Genomic DNA, 16,771 nt, shown 5'->3' on the forward strand with positions numbered 1-16,771 from the left:
ACCTCTCTTGTCCATGGGGAGGCACAAGATGCTACCTGCTTTTCCAGCCCAACCTCCGCCATTCACCTGCAGCCCGCACAGGGAGGGACTCGGGGAAGACACTTGAAGGGCTCCTAGGTGAACCCGGGTGCTGCAGACATAAGACGGAACCTCCCCACACTCAGAATTCCGGAACACGGATGACTGTGTGGGGGAGGTTCGGGGCCGCCCTCCACGCAGCTGCCTTGTGTCACAGGTGTTCCCTGGCAGGTGGAAGTCCGCTAATTACCTCCCCTGTCCATGGGGAGGCACTAGATGCTACCTGCGTTTCCAGCACAACCCCCGCCTTTCCCCGGCAGCCCGCACAGGGAGGGACTCTGGGAAGACACTCGAAGGGCTCCTAGGAGATCCCGGGTGCTGCAGACAGAAGACGGAACCTCCCCACACTCAGAATTCCGGAACACGGCTGACAGTGTGGAGGACTTCGGGGCCGCCCTCCACGCAGCTGCCTGGTGTCACAGGTGTTCCCTGGCAGGGAGAAGTCCGCTAATTACCTCCCCTGTCCATGGGGAGGCACTAGATGCTACCTGCGTTTCCAGCCCAACCCCATCCTTTAGTCGGGAGCCCGCACTGGGACGGACTGGGGGAAGACAATCGAAGGGCTCCTAGGAGACCCCGGGTGCTGCAGACAGAAGACGGAACCTCCCCACACTCAGAATTCCGGAACACTGTTGACTGTGTGGGGGAGGTTCGGGGCCGACCTCCACGCCGCTGCCTGGTGTCACAGGTGTTCCCTGGCAGGAGGAAGTCCGCTAATTACCTCCCCTGTCCATGGGGATGCACTAGATGCTACCTGCGTTTCCATCCCAACCCCCGCCTTTCTCTGGCTGCCCGCACTGGGAGGGACTCGGGGAAGAATCTCGAAGTGCTCCTAGGAGATCCCGGTTGCTGCAGACAGAAGACGGAACCTCCCCACACTCAGAATTCCGGAACACGGCTGACTGTGTGGGGGAGGTTCGGGGCCGCCCTCCACGCAGCTGCCTGGTGTCACAGGTGTTCCCTGGCAGGGGGAAGTCCGCTAATTACCTCCCTTGTCCATGGGGAGGCACATGATGCTACCTGCTTTTCCAGCCCAACCTCCGCCATTCCCCGGCAGCCCGCACAGGGAGGGACTGGGGGAAGACACTCGAAGGGCTCCTAGGTGAACTCGGGTGCTGTAGACATAAGACGGAACCTCCCCACACTCAGAATTCCGGAACACGGATGACTGTGTGGGGGAGTTTCGGGGCCGCATTCCACGCAGCTGCCTTGTGTCACAGGTATTCCCTGGCAGGTGAAAGTCCGTTAATTACCTCCCCTGTCCATGGGGAGGCACTAGATGCTACCTGCGTTTCCAGCACAACCCCCTCCTTTCCCCGGCAGCCCGCACAGGGAGGGACCCTGGGAAGACACTCGAAAGGCTCCTAGGAGAACCCGGGTTCTGCAGACAGAAGACGGAACCTCCCCACAATCAGAATTCCAGAACACGGCTGACTGTGTGGGGGAGGTTCAGGGCCGCACTCCACGCAGCTGCCTGGTGTCACAGGTGTTCCCTGGCAGGGGGAAGTCCTCTAATTACCTCCCTTGTCCACGGGGAGGCACATGATGCTACCTGCTTTTCCAGCCCAACCTTCGCCATTCCCCGGCAGCCCGCACAGGGAGGGACTGGGGGAAGACACTCGAAGGGCTCCTAGGTGATCCCGGGTGCTGCAGACAGAAGACGGAACCTCCCCACACTCAGAATCCCGGAACACGGCTGACTGTGTTGGAGAGGTTCGGGGCCGCCCTCCACGCAGCTGCCTTGTGTCACAGGTGTTCCCTGGCAGGGGGAAGTCCGCTAATTACCTCCCTTGTCCATGGGGAGGCACATGATGCTACCTGCTTTTCCAGCCCAACCTTCGCCATTCCCCGGCAGCCCGCACAGGGAGGGACTGGGGGAAGACACTCGAAGTGCTCCTAGGTGAACCCGGGTGCTGCAGACAGAAGACGGAACCTCCCCACACTCAGAATCCCGGAACACGGCTGACTGTGTTGGAGAGGTTCGGGGCCGCCCTCCACGCAGCTGCCTTGTGTCACAGGTGTTCCCTGGCAGGTGGAAGTCCGCTAATTACCTCCCCTGTCCATGGGGAGGCACTAGATGCTACCTGCGTTTCCAGCACAACCCCCTCCTTTCCCCGGCAGCCCGCACAGGGAGGGACTCTGGGAAGACACTCGAAGGGCTCCTAGGAGATCCCGGGTGCTGCAGACAGAAGACGGAACCTCCCCACACTCAGAATTCCGGAACACGGCTGACTGTGTGGGGGAGTTTCGGGGCCGCCCTCCACGCAGCTGCCTGGTGTCACAGGTGTTCCCTGGCAGGGGGAAGTCCGCTAAATACCTCCCTTGTCCATGGGGAGGCACAAGATGCTACCTGCTTTTCCAGCCCAACCCCCGCCTTTCCCCGGAAGCCCGCACAGGGAGGGACTGGGGGAAGACACTCGAAAGGCTCCTAGGAGAACCCGCGTGCTGCAGACAGAAGACGGAACCTCCCCACACTCAGAATTCCGGAACACGTGTGACTGTGTGGGTGAGGTTTTGGGCCGCACTCCACGCAGCTGCCTGGTGTCACAGGTGTTCCCTGGCAGAGAGAATTCCGCTAATTACCTCCCCTGTCCATGGGGAGGCACTAGATGCTACCTGTGTTTCCAGCCCAACCCCCTCCTTTCCTCGGCAGCCCGCACTGGGACGGACTGGGTTAAGACACTCGAAGGGCTCCTAGGAGATCCCGGGTGCTGCAGACAGAAGACGGAACCTCCCCACACTCAGAATTCCGGCACACGGGTGACTGTGTGGGTGAGGTTTAGGGCCGCACTCCACGCAGCTTCCTGGTGTCACAGGTGTTCCCTGGCAGGGGGAAGTCCCCTAATTACCTCCCCTGTCCATGGGGATGCACTAGATGCTACCTGCGTTTCCATCCCAACACCCGCCTTTCTCTGGCTGCCCGCACAGGGAGGGACTCGGGGAAGACTCTCGAAATGCTCCGAGGAGATCCCGGTTGCTGCAGACAGAAGACGGAACCTCCCCAAACTCAGAATTCCGGAACACGGCTGACTGTGTGGGGGAGGTTCGGGGCCGCCCTCCACGCAGCTGCCTGGTGTCACAGGTGTTCCCTGGCAGGGGGAAGTCCGCTAATTACCTCCCTTGTCCATGGGGAGGCACATGATGCTACCTGCTTTTCCAGCCCAACCTCCGCCATTCCCCGGCAGCCCGCACAGGGAGGGACTGGGGGAAGACACTCGAAGGGCTCCTAGGTGAACCCGGGTGCTGTAGACATAAGACGGAACCTCCCCACACTCAGAATTCCGGAACACGGATGACTGTGTGGGGGAGTTTCGGGGCCGCATTCCACGCAGCTGCCTTGTGTCACAGGTATTCCCTGGCCGGTGGAAGTCCGCTAATTACCTCCCCTGTCCATGGGGAGGCACTAGATGCTACCTGCGTTTCCAGCACAACCCCCTCCTTTCCCCGGCAGCCCGCACAGTGAGGGACTCTGGGAAGACACTCGAAGGGCTCCTAGGAGAACCCGGGTTCTGCAGACAGAAGACGGAACCTCCTCACAATCAGAATTCCAGAACACGGCTGACTGTGTGGGGGAGGTTCGTGGCCGCCCTCCACGCAGCTGCCTGGTGTCACAGGTGTTCCCTGGCAGGGGGAAGTCCTCTAATTACCTCCCTTGTCCATGGGGAGGCACATGATGCTACCTGCTTTTCCAGCCCAATCTTCGACATTCCCCGGCAGCCCGCACAGGGAGGGACTGGGGGAAGACACTCGAAGGGCTCCTAGGTGAACCCGGGTGCTGCAGACAGAAGACGGAACCTCCCCACACTCAGAATCCCGGAACACGGCTGACTGTGTTGGAGAGGATCGGGGCCGCCCTCCACGCAGCTGCCTTGTGTCACAGGTGTTCCCTGGCAGGGGGAAGTCCGCTAATTACCTCCCTTGTCCATGGGGAGGCACATGATGCTACCTGCTTTTCCAGCCCAACCTTCGCCATTCCCCGGCAGCCCGCACAGGGAGGGACTGGGGGAAGACACTCGAAGGGCTCCTAGGTGAACCCGGGTGCTGCAGACAGAAGACGGAACCTCCCCACACTCAGAATCCCGGAACACGGCTGACTGTGTTGGAGAGGTTCGGGGCCGCCCTCCACGCAGCTGCCTGGTGTCACAGGTGTTCCCTGGCAGGGGGAAGTCCGCTAATTACCTCCCTTGTCCATGGGGAGGCACAAGATGCTACCTGCTTTTCCAGCCCAACCTTCGCCATTCCCCGGCAGCCCGCAAAGGGAGGGACTGGGGGAAGACACTCGAAGGGCTCCTAGGTGAACCCGGGTGCTGCAGACAGAAGACGGAACCTCCCCACACTCAGAATCCCGGAACACGGCTGACTGTGTTGGAGAGGATCGGGGCCGCCCTCCACGCAGCTGCCTTGTGTCACAGGTGTTCCCTGGCAGGGGGAAGTCCGCTAATTACCTCCCTTGTCCATGGGGAGGCACATGATGCTACCTGCTTTTCCAGCCCAACCTTCGCCATTCCCCGGCAGCCCGCACAGGGAGGGACACTGGGAAGACACTCGAAGGGCTCCTAGGAGAACCCGGGTGCTGCAGACATAAGACGGAACCTCCCCACAATCAGAATTCCAGAACACGGCTGACTGTGTGGGGGAGGTTCGGGGCCGCCCTCCACGCAGCTGCCTGGTGTCACAGGTGTTCCCTGGCAGAGAGAATTCCGCTAATTACCTCCCCTGTCCATGGGGAGGCACTAGATGCTACCTGTGTTTCCAGCCCAACCCCCTCCTTTCCTAGGCAGCCCGCACTGGGACGGACTGGGTTAAGACACTCGAAGGGCTCCTAGGAGATCCCGGGTGCTGCAGACAGAAGACGGAACTTCCCCACACTCAGAATTCCGGCACACGGGTGACTGTGTGGGTGAGGTTTAGGGCCGCACTCCACGCAGCTTCCTGGTGTCACAGGTGTTCCCTGGCAGGGGGAAGTCCCCTAATTACCTCCCCTGTCCATGGGGATGCACTAGATGCTACCTGCGTTTCCATCCCAACACCCGCCTTTCTCTGGCTGCCCGCACAGGGAGGGACTCGGGGAAGACTCTCGAAATGCTCCTAGGAGATCCCGGTTGCTGCATACAGAAGACGGAACCTCACCAAACTCAGAATTCCGGAACACGGCTGACTGTGTGGGGGAGTTTCGGGGCCGCCCTCCACGCAGCTGCCTGGTGTCACAGGTGTTCCCTGGCAGGGGGAAGTCCGCTAATTACCTCCCTTGTCCATGGGGAGGCACATGATGCTACCTGCTTTTCCAGCCCAACCTCCGCCATTCCCCGGGAGCCCGCACAGGGAGGGACTGGGGGAAGACACTCGAAGGGCTCCTAGGTGAACCCGGGTGCTGTAGACATAAGACGGAACCTCCCCACACTCAGAATTCCGGAACACGGATGACTGTGTGTGGGAGTTTCGGGGCCGCATTCCACGCAGCTGCCTTGTGTCACAGGTATTCCCTGGCCGGTGGAAGTCCGCTAATTACCTCCCCTGTCCATGGGGAGGCACTAGTTGCTACCTGCGTTTCCAGCACAACCCCCTCCTTTCCCCGGCAGCCCACACAGGGAGGGACTCTGGGAAGACACTCGAAGGGCTCCTAGGAGAACCCGGGTTCTGCAGACAGAAGACGGAACCTCCCCACAATCAGAATTCCAGAACACGGCTGACTGTGTGGGGGAGGTTCGGGGCCGCCCTCCACGCAGCTGCCTGGTGTCACAGGTGTTCCCTGGCAGGGGGAAGTCCTCTAATTACCTCCCTTGTCCATGGGGTGGCACTAGATGCTACCTGCGTTTCCAGCACAACCCCATCCTTTCCCCGGCAGCCCGCACAGGGAGGGACACTGGAAAGACCCTCGAAGGGCTCCTAGGAGAACCCGAGTGCTGCAGACATAAGACGGAACCTCCCCACAATCAGAATTCCAGAACACGGCTGACTGTGTGGGGGAGGTACGGGGCCGCCCTCCACGCAGCTGCCTGGTGTCACAGGTGTTCCCTGGCAGAGACAATTCCGCTAATTACCTCCCCTGTCCATGGGGAGGCACTAGATGCTACCTGTGTTTCCAGCCCAACCCCCTCATTTCCTCGGCAGCCCGCACTGGGACGGACTGGGTTAAGACACTCGAAGGGCTCCTAGGAGATCCCGGGTGCTGCAGACAGAAGACGGAACCTCCCCACACTCAGAATTCCGGCACACGGGTGACTGTGTGGGTGAGGTTTAGGGCCGCACTCCACGCAGCTTCCTGGTGTCACAGGTGTTCCCTTGTAGGGGGAATTCCCCTAATTACCTCCCTTGACCATGGGGAGGCACTAGATGCTGCCTGCTTTTCCAGCACAACCCCCGCCGTTCCCCGCCAGCCCGCACAGGGAGGGACTGGGGGAAGACACTCGAAGGGCTCTTAGGAGAACCCGGGTTCTGCAGACAGAAGACGGAACCTCCCCACAATCAGAATTCCAGAACACGGCTGACTGTGTGGGGGATGTTCGGGGCCGCCCTCCACGCAGCTACCTGGTGTCACAGGTGTTCCCTGGCAGGGGGAAGTCCTCTAATTACCTCCCTTGTCCATGGGGAGGCACATGATGCTACCTGTTTTCCAACCCAACCTTCGCCATTCCCCGGCAGCCCGCACAGGGAGGGACTTGGGGAAGACACTCGAATGGCTCCTAGGTGAACCCGGGTGCTGCATACAGAAGACGGAACCTCCCCACACTCAGAATCCCGGAACACGGCTGACTGTGTTGGAGAGGTTCGGGGCCGCCCTCCACGCAGCTGCCTTGTGTCACAGGTGTTCCCTGGCAGGGGGAAGTCCGCTAATTACCTCCCTTGTCCATGGGGAGGCACATGATGCTACCTGCTTTTCCAGCCCAACCTTCGCCATTCCCCGGCAGCCCGCGCAGTGAGGGACTGGGGGAAAACACTCGAAGGGCTCCTAGGTGAACCCGGGTGCTGCAGAGAGAAGACGGAACCTCCCCACACTCAGAATCCCGGAACAAGGCTTACGGTGTTGGAGAGGTTCGGGGCCGCCCTCCACGCAGCTGCCTTGTGTCACAGGTGTTCCCTGGCAGGGGGAACTCCGCTAATTACCTCCCTTGTCCATGGGGAGGCACATGATGCTACCTGCTTTTCCAGCCCAACCTTCGCCATTCCCCGGCAGCCCGCACAGGGAGGGACTGGGGGAAGACACTCGAAAGGCTCCTAGGTGAACCCGGGTGCTGCATACAGAAGATGGAACCTCCCCACACTCAGAATTCCGGAACACGTGTGACTGTGTGGGTGAGATTTAGGGCCGCACTCCACGCAGCTTCCTGGTGTCACAGTTCTTCCCTGGCAGGGGGAAGTCCGCTAATTACCTCCCTTGTCCATCGGGAGGCACTAGATGCTACCTGCTTTTCCACCCCAACCCCCGCCGTTCCCCGGCAGCCCGCACAGGGAGGGACTGGGGGAAGACACTCGAAATGCTCCTAGGAGAACCCGGGTGCTGCAGACAGAAGACGGAACTTCCCCACAATCAGAATTCCGGAACACGGCTGACTGTGTGGGGGAGGTTCGGGGCCGCCCTCCACGCAGCTGCCTGGTGTCACAGGTGTTCCCTGGCAGGGGAAGTCCGCTAATTACCTCCTCTGTCCATGGGGAGGCACTAGATGCTACCTGCGTTTCCAGCCCAACCCCCTCCTTTCTTCGGAAGCCCGCACTGGGACGGACTGGGGGAAGACACTCGAAGGGCTCCTAGGAGATCCCGGGTGCTGCACACAGAAGACGGAAACTCCCCACACTCAGAATTCCGGAACACGGGTGACTGTGTGAGTGAGTTTTAGGGCCGCCCTCCACACAGCTTCCTGGTGTCACAGGTGTTCCCTGGTAGGGGGAAGACCGCTAATTACCTCCCCTGTCCATGGGGAGGCACTAGATGCTACCTGATTTTCCAGCCCAACCCCCGCCTTTCCCCGGCAGCCCGCAGTGGGAGGGATTCTGGGAAGACACTCGAAGGGCTCCTAGGAGATCCCGGATGCTGCAGACAGAAGACGGAACCTCCCCACACTCAGAATTCCGGAACACGGCTGACTGTGTGGGGGAGGTTCGGGGCCGCCGTCCACGCAGCTGCCTGGTGTCACAGGTGTTCCCTGGCAGGGGGAAGTCCGCTAATTACCTCCCATGTCAATGGGGATGCACAAGATTCTACCTGCTTTTCCAGCCCAACCCCCGCCTTTCCCCGGCACCCCGCACAGGGAGGGACTGGGGGAAGACACTCGAAAGGCTCATAGGAGAACCCGGGTGCTGCAGACAGAAGATGGAACCTCCCCACACTCAGAATTCCGGAACACGTGTGACTGTGTGGGTGAGGTTTAGGGCCGCACTCCACGCAGCTTCCTGGTGTCACAGTTGTTCCCTGGCAGGGGGAATTCTGCTAATTACCTCCATTGTCCATGGGGAGGCACTAGATGCTACCTGCTTTTCCAGCCCAACCCCCGCCGTTCCCCTGCAGCCCGCAAAGGGAGGGACTGGTGAAGACACTCGAAAGGCTCCTAGGAGAACCCGGGTGCTGCAGACAGAAGACGGAAACGCCCCACACAATCAGAATTCCGGAACACGGCTGACTGTGTGGGGGAGGTTCGGGGCCGCCCTCCACGCAGCTGCCTGGTGTCACAGGTGTTCCCTGGCAGGGAGAAGTGCGCTAATTACCTCCCCTGTCCATGGGGATGCACTAGATGCTACCTGCGTTTCCAGCCCAACCCCCGCCTTTCTCTGGCTGCCTGCACTATGAGGGACTCGGGGAAGACACTCGAAGGGCTCCTAGGAGATCCCGGGTGCTGCAGACAGAAGACGGAACCTCCCCACAATCAGAATTCCGGAACACTGGTGACTGTGTGGGTGAGGTTTAGGGCCGCCCTCCACGCAGCTTCCTGGTGTCACAGTTGTTCCCTGGCAGGGGGAATTCTGCTAATTACCTCCCTTGTCCATGGGGAGGCACTAGATGCTACCTGCTTTTCCAGCCCAACCCCCGCCGTTCCCAGGCAGCCCGCACAGGGAGGGACTGGGGGAATACACTCGAAAGGCTCCTAGGAGAACCTGGGTGCTGCAGACAGAAGACGGAACTTCCACACAATCAGAATTCCGGAACACGGCTGACTGTGTGGGGGAGGTTTGGGGCCGCCCTCCACGCAGCTGCCTGGTGTCACAGGTGTTCCCTGGCTGGGGGAAGTCCGCTAATTAACTCCCTTGTCCATGGGGAGGCACTAGATGCTACCTGCGTTTCCAGCACAACCCCCTTTTTTCCCCGGCAGCCCGCACAGGGAGGGACTCTGGGAAGACACTCGAAAGGCTCCTAGGAGATCCCGGGTGCTGCAGACAGAAGACGGAACCTCCCCACACTCAGAATTCCGGAACACGGTTGATTGTGTGGGGGAGGTTCTGGGCCGCCCTCCACGCAGCTGCCTGGTGTCACAGGTGTTCCCTGGCAGGGGAAGTCCGCTAATTACCTCCTCTGTCCATGGGGAGGCACTAGATGCTACCTGCGTTTCCAGCCCAACCCCCTCCTTTCCTCGGAAGCCCGCACTGGGACGGACTGGGGGAAGACACTCGAAGGGCTCCTAGGAGATCCCGGGTGCTGCAGACAGAAGACGGAACCTCCCCACACTCAGAATTCCGGAACACGGGTGACTGTGTGGGTGAGGTTTAGGGCCGCACTCCCCGCAGCTTCCTGGTGTCACAGGTGTTCCCTGGCAGGGGGAAGTCCGCTAATTACCTCCCTTGTCCATGGGGAGGCACTAGATGCTACCTGCTTTTCCAGCCCAACCCCCGCTTTTCCCCGGCAGCCCGCACAGGGAGGGACTGGGGGAAGACACTCGAAGGGCTCCTAGGAGATCCCGGGTGCTGCAGACAAAAGACGGAACCTCCCCAAACTCAGAATCCCGGAACACGGCTGACTGTGTTGGAGAGGTTCGGGGCCGCCCTCCACGCCGCTGCCTGGTGTCACAGGTGTTCCCTGGCAGAGAGAATTCCGCTAATTACCTCCCCTGTCCATGGGGAGGCACTAGATGCTACCTGTGTTTCCAGCCCAACCCCCTCCTTTCCTCGGCAGCCCGCACTGGGACGGACTGGTTTAAGACACTCGAAGGGCTCCTGGGAAATCCCGGGTGCTGCAGACAGAAGACGGAACCTCCCCACACTCAGAATTCCGGCACATGGGTGACTGTGTGGGTGAGGTTTAGGGCCGCACCCCACGCAGCTTCCTGGTGTCACAGGTGTTCCCTGGCAGGGGGAAGTCCCCTAATTACCTCCCTTGACCATGGGGAGGCACTAGATGCTACCTGCTTTTCCAGCCCAACCCCCGCCGTTCCCCGGCAGCCCGCACAGGGAGGGACTGGGGGAAGACACTCGAAGGGCTCCTAGGAGATACCGGTTGCTACAGACAAAAGACGGAACCTCCCCACACTCAAAATCCCGGAACACGGCTGACTGTGTTGCAGAGGTTCGGGGCCGCATTCCACGCAGCTGCCTGGTGTCACAGGTGTTCCCTGGCAGGGGGAAGTCCGCTAATTACCTCCCTTGTCCATGGGGAGGCACAAGATGCTACCTGCTTTTCCAGCCCAACCTCCGCCAATCCCCAGCAGCCCGCACAGGGAGGGACTGGGGGAAGACACTCGAAGGGCTCCTAGGAGTTCCCGGGTGCTGCAGACAGAAGACGGAACCTCCCCACACACAGAATTCCGGAACACGGGTGACTGTGTGGGTGAGGTTTAGGGCCGCCCTCCACACAGCTTCCTGGTGTCACAGGTGTTCCCTGGTAGGGGTAAGACCGCTAATTACCTCCCCTGTCCATGGGGAGGCACTAGATGCTACCTGAGTTTCCAAAACAACCCCCGCCTTTCCCCGGGAGCCCGCAGTGGGAGGGATTCGGGGAAGACACTCGAAGGGCTCCTAGGAGATCCCGGGTGCTGCAGGCAGAAGACGGAACCTCCCCACACTCAGAATTCCGGAACACGGCTGACTGTGTGGGGGAGGTTCGGGGCCGCCCTCCACGCAGCTGCCTGGTGTCACAGGTGTTCCCTGGCAGGGGGAAGTCCGCTAATTACCTCCCTTGTCCATGGGGAGGCACAAGATGCTACCTGCTTTTCCAGCCCAACCCCCGCCTTTTCCCGGAAGCCCGCAAAGGGAGGGACTGGGGGAAGACACTCGAAAGGCTCCTAGGAGAACCCGGGTGCTGCAGACAGAAGACGGAACCTCCCCACACTCAGAATTCCGGAACACGTGTGACTGTGTGAGTAAGGTTTAGGGCCGCACTCCACGCAGCTTCCTGGTGTCACAGTTGTTCCCTGGCAGGGGGAAGTCCGCTAATTACCTCCCTTGTCCATGGGGAGGCACTAGATGCTACCTGCTTTTCCACCCCAACCCCCGCCGTTCCCCGGCAGCCCGCACAGGGAGGGACTGGGGGAAGACACTCGAAAGGCTCCTAGGAGAACCCGGGTGCTGCAGACAGAAGACGGAACTTCCCCACAATCAGAATTCCGGAACACGGCTGACTGTGTGGGGGAGGTTCGGGGCCGCCCTCCACGCAGCTGCCTGGTGTCACAGGTGTTCCCTGGCAGGGGAATTCCGCTAATTACCTCCTCTGTCCATGGGGAGGCACTAGATGCTACCTGCGTTTCCAGCCCAATCCCCGCCTTTCCCAGGGTTCCCGCACTGGGAGGGACTCGGGGAAAACTCTCAAAGGGCTCCTAGGAGATCCCGGGTGCTGCAGACAAAAGACGGAACCTCCCCACACTCAGAATCCCGGAACACGTCTGACTGTGTGGGAGAGGTTCGGGGCCGCCCTCCACGCAGCTGCCTGGTGTCAAAGGTGTTCCCTTGCAGGGGGAAGACCGCTAATTACCACCCCTGTCAATGGGGAGGCACAAGATGCTACCTGCGTTTCCAGCACAACCCCCTCTTTTCCCCGGCAGCCCGCACAGGGAGGGACTCTGGGAAGACACTCGAAAGGCTCCTAGGAGATCCCGGGTGCTGCAGACAGAAGACGGAACCTCCCCACACTCAGAATTCCGGAACACGGTTGATTGTGTGGGGGATGTTCGGGGCGCCCTCCACGCAGCTGCCTGGTGTCACAGGTGTTACCTGGCAGGGGAAGTCCGCTAATTACCTCCTCTGTCCATGGGGAGGCACTAGATGCTACCTGCGTTTCCAGCCCAACCCCCTCCTTTCCTCGGAAGCCCGCACTGGGACGGACTGGGGGAAGACACTCGAAGGGCTCCTAGGAGATCCCGGGTGCTGCAGACAGAAGACGGAACCTCCCCACACTCAGAATTCCGGAACACGGGTGACTGTGTGGGTGAGGTTTAGGGCCGCACTCCCCGCAGCTTCCTGGTGTCACAGGTGTTCCCTGGCAGGGGGAAGTCCGCTAATTACCTCCCTTGTCCATGGGGAGGCACTAGATGCTACCTGCTTTTCCAGCCCAACCCCCGCCTTTCCCCGGCAGCCCGCACAGGGAGGGACTGCGGGAAGACACTCGAAGGGCTCCTAGGAGATCCCGGGTGCTGCAGAGAAAAGACGGAACCTCCCCAAACTCAGAATCCCGGAACACGGCTGACTGTGTTGGAGAGGTTCGGGGCCGCCCTCCACGCAGCTGCCTGGTGTCACAGGTGTTCCCTGGCAGGGGGAATTCCGCTAATTACCTCCCTTGTCCATGGGGAGGCACAAGATGCTACCTGCTTTTCCTGCCCAACCTCCGCCATTCCCCGGCAGCCCGCACAGGGAGGGACTGGGGGAAGACACTCGAAGGGCTCCTAGGTGAACCCGGGTGCTGCAGACATAAGACGGAACCTCCCCACACTCAGAATTCCGGAACACGGATGACTGTGTGGGGGAGGTTCGGGGCCGCCCTCCACGCAGCTGCCTGGTGTCACAGGTGTTCCCTGGCAGGTGGAAGTCCGCTAATTACCTCCCCTGTCCATGGGGAGGCACTAGATGCTACCTGCGTTTCCAGCACAACCCCCTCCTTTCCCCGGCAGCCCGCACAAGGAGGGACTCTGGGAAGACACTCGAAGGGCTCCTAGGAGATCCCGGGTGCTGCAGACAGAAGACGGAACCTCCCCACACTCAGAATTCCGGAACACGGCTGACTGTGTGGGTGAGGTTTAGGGCCGCCCTCCACGCAGCTTCCTGGTGTCACAGGTGTTCCCTGGCAGGGGGAAGTCTGCTAATTACCTCCCCTGTCCATGGGGTGGCACTAGATGCTACCTGCGTTTCCAGCCCAACCCCCGCCTTTCCCCGGCAGCCCGCACTTGGAGGGACTAGGGGAAGACACTCGAAGGGCTCCTAGATGATCCCGGGTGCTGCAGACAGAAGACGGAACCTCCCCACACTCAGAATTCCGGAACACGTGTGACTGTGTGGGTGAGGTTTAGGGCCGCACTCCACGCAGCTTCCTGGTGTCACAGGTGTTCCCTGGCAGGGGGAAGTCCGCTAATTACCTCCCTTGTCCATGGGGAGGCACTAGATGCTACCTGCGTTTCCAGCCCAACCCCCGCCTTTCCCAGGGTTCCCGCAATGGGAGGGACTCGGGGAAGACTCTCAAATGGCTCCTAGGAGATCCCGGGTGCTGCAGACAAAAGACGGAACCTCCCCACACTCAGAATCCCGGAACACGTCTGACTGTGTGGGAGAGGTTCGGGGCCGCCCCCCACGCAGCTGCCTGGTGTCAAAGGTGTTCCCTGGCAGGGGGAAGACCGCTAATTACCACCCCTGTCAATGGGGAGGCACAAGATGCTACCTGCGTTTCCAGCACAACCCCCTCTATTCCCCGGCAGCCCGCACAGGGAGGGACTCTGGGAAGACACTCGAAAGGCTCCTAGGAGATCCCGGGTGCTGCAGACAGAAGACGGAACCTCCCCACACTCAGAATTCCGGAACACGGTTGATTGTGTGGGGGAGGTTCGGGGCAGACCTCCACGCAGCTGCCTGGTGTCACAGGTGTTCCCTTGCAGGGGGAAGTCCGCTAATTACCTCCCCTGTCCATGGGGAGGCACTAGATGCTACCTGCGTTTCCAGCCCAACCCCCGCCTTTCTCTGGCTGCCCGCACTGGGAGGGACTCGGGGAAGACTCTCGAAGGGCTCCTTGGAGATCCCGGTTTCTGCAGACAGAAGACGGAACCTCCCCACACTCAGAATTCCGGAACACGGCTGAGTGTGTCGGGGAGGTTCGGGGCCGCCCTCCACGCAGCTGCCTGGTGTCACAGGTGTTCCCTCGCAGGGGGAAGTCCGCTAATTACCTCCCCTGTCCATGGGGAGGCACAAGATGCTACCTGCTTTTCCAGCCCAACCCCCGCCGTTCCCCGGCAGCCCGCACAGGGAGGGACTTGGGGAAGAGACTCGAAGGGCTCCTAGGAGAACCCGGGTGCTGCAGACATAAGACGGAACCTCCCCACACTCAGAATTCCGGAACACTGGTGACTGTGTGGGTGAGGTTTTGGGCCGCCCTCCACGCAGCTTCCTGGTGTCACAGGTGTTCCCTGGAAGGGGGAAGTCCGCTAATTACCTCCCCTGTCCATGGGGAGGCACTAGATGCTACCTGCGTTTCCAGCCTAACCCCCGCCTTTCCCCGGGAGCCCGCACTGTTAGGGACTCGGGGAAGACACTCGAAGGGCTCCTAGGAGATCCCGGGTGCTGCAGACAGAAGACGGAACCTCCCCACACTCAGAATTCCGGAACACGTGTGACTGTGTGGGTGAGGTTTAGGGCCGCACTCCACGCAGCTTCCTGGTGTCACAGGTGTTCCCTGGCGGGGGAAATTCCGCTAATTACCTCCCCTGTCCATGGGGAGGCACTAGATGCTACCTGCGTTTCCAGCACAACCCCCTCCTTTCCCCGGCAGCCACCACAGTGAGGGACTCTGGGAAGACACTCGAAGGGCTCCTAGGAGATCCCGGGTGCTGCAGACAGAAGACGGAACCTCCCCACACTCAGAATTCCGGAACACGGTTGACTGTGTGGGGGAGGTTCGGGGACGACCTCCACGCAGCTGCCTGGTGTCACAGGTGTTCCCTGGCAGGGGGAAGTCCGCTAATTACCTCCACTGTCCATGGGGATGCACTAGATGCTACCTGCGTTTCCAGCCCAACCCCCGCCTTTCTATGGCTGCCCGCACTATGAGGGACTCGGGGAAGACACTCGAAGGGCTCCTAGGAGATCCCGGGTGCTGCACACAGAACACGGAACCTCCCCACACTCAGAATTCCGGAACACGGCTGACTGTGTGGGGAAGGTTCGGGGCCGCCCTCCACGCAGCTGCCTGGTGTCACAGGTGTTCCCTGGCAGGGGGAAGTCCGCTAATTTCCTCCCCTGTCCATGGGGAGGCACTAGATGCTACCTGCGTTTCCAGCTCAACCCCCTTCTTTCCTCGGCACCCGCACTGGGACCGACTTGGGGATGACACTCGAAGTGCTCCTAGGAGATCCCGGGTGCTGCAGACAAAAGACGGAACCTCCCCACACTCAGAATTCCGGAACAAGGATGACTGTGTGGGGGAGGTTCGGGGCCGCCCTCCACGCAGCTGCCTTGTGTCACAGGTGTTCCCTGGCAGGTGGAAGTCCGCTAATTACCTCCCCTGTCCATGGGGAGGCACTAGATGCTACCTGCGTTTCCAGCACAACCCCCTAATTTCCCCGGCAGCCCGCAGTGGGAGGGATTCTGGGAAGACACTCGAATGGCTCCTAGGAGATCCCGGGTGCTGCAGACAGAAGACGGAACCTCCCCACACTCAGAATTCCGGAACACGGCTGACTGTGTTGGGGAGGTTCGTGGCCGCCCTCCACGCAGCTGCCTTGTGTCACAGGTGTTCCCTGGCAGGGGGAAGTCCGCTAATTACCTCCCCTGTCCATGGGGAGGCACAAGATGCTACCTGCTTTTCCAGCCCAACCCGCGCCTTTCCCCGGCAGCTCGCACTGGGAGGGACTCGGGGAAGACACTCGAAGGGCTCCTAGGAGATCCCGGGTGCTGCAGACAGAAGACGGAACCTCCCCACACTCAGAATTCCGGAACACGTGTGACTGTGTGGGTGAGGTTTAGGGCCGCACTCCACGCAGCTTCGTGGTGTCACAGGTGTTCCCTGGCAGGGGGAAGTCCGCTAATTACCTCCCTTGTCCATGGGGAGGCACTAGATGCTACCTGCGTTTCCAGCCCAACCCCCGCCTTTCCCAGGCTTCCCGCACTGGGAGGGACTCGGGGAAGACTCTCAAAGGGCTCCTAGGAAATCCCGGGTGCTGCAGACAAAAGACGGATCCTCCCCACACTCAGAATCCCCGAACACGTCTGACTGTGTGAGAGAGGTTCGGGGCCGCCCTCCACGCAGCTGCCTGGTGTCACAGGTGTTCCCTGGCAGGGGGAAGACCGCTAATTACCTCCCCTGTCCATGGGGAGGCACAAGATGCTACCTGCTTTTCCAGCCCAACCCCCGCCTTTCCCGGGCAGACCGCACAGGGAGGGACTGGGGGAAGACACTCGAAGGGCTCCTTTGAGAACCCGGGTGCTGCAGATAGAAGACGGAACCTCCCCACACTCAGAATTCGGGAACAAGGATGACTGTGTGGGGGAGGTTCGGGGCCGCTCTCCACGAAGCTGCCTTGTGTCACAGGTGTTCCCTGGCAGGTGGAAGTCCGCTAATTACCTCCCCTGTCCATGGGGA

Source organism: Camelus bactrianus, chromosome 32 (genome assembly GCF_048773025.1).
Source record: "Camelus bactrianus isolate YW-2024 breed Bactrian camel chromosome 32, ASM4877302v1, whole genome shotgun sequence".
NCBI classification, from domain to species: domain Eukaryota; kingdom Metazoa; phylum Chordata; class Mammalia; order Artiodactyla; family Camelidae; genus Camelus; species Camelus bactrianus.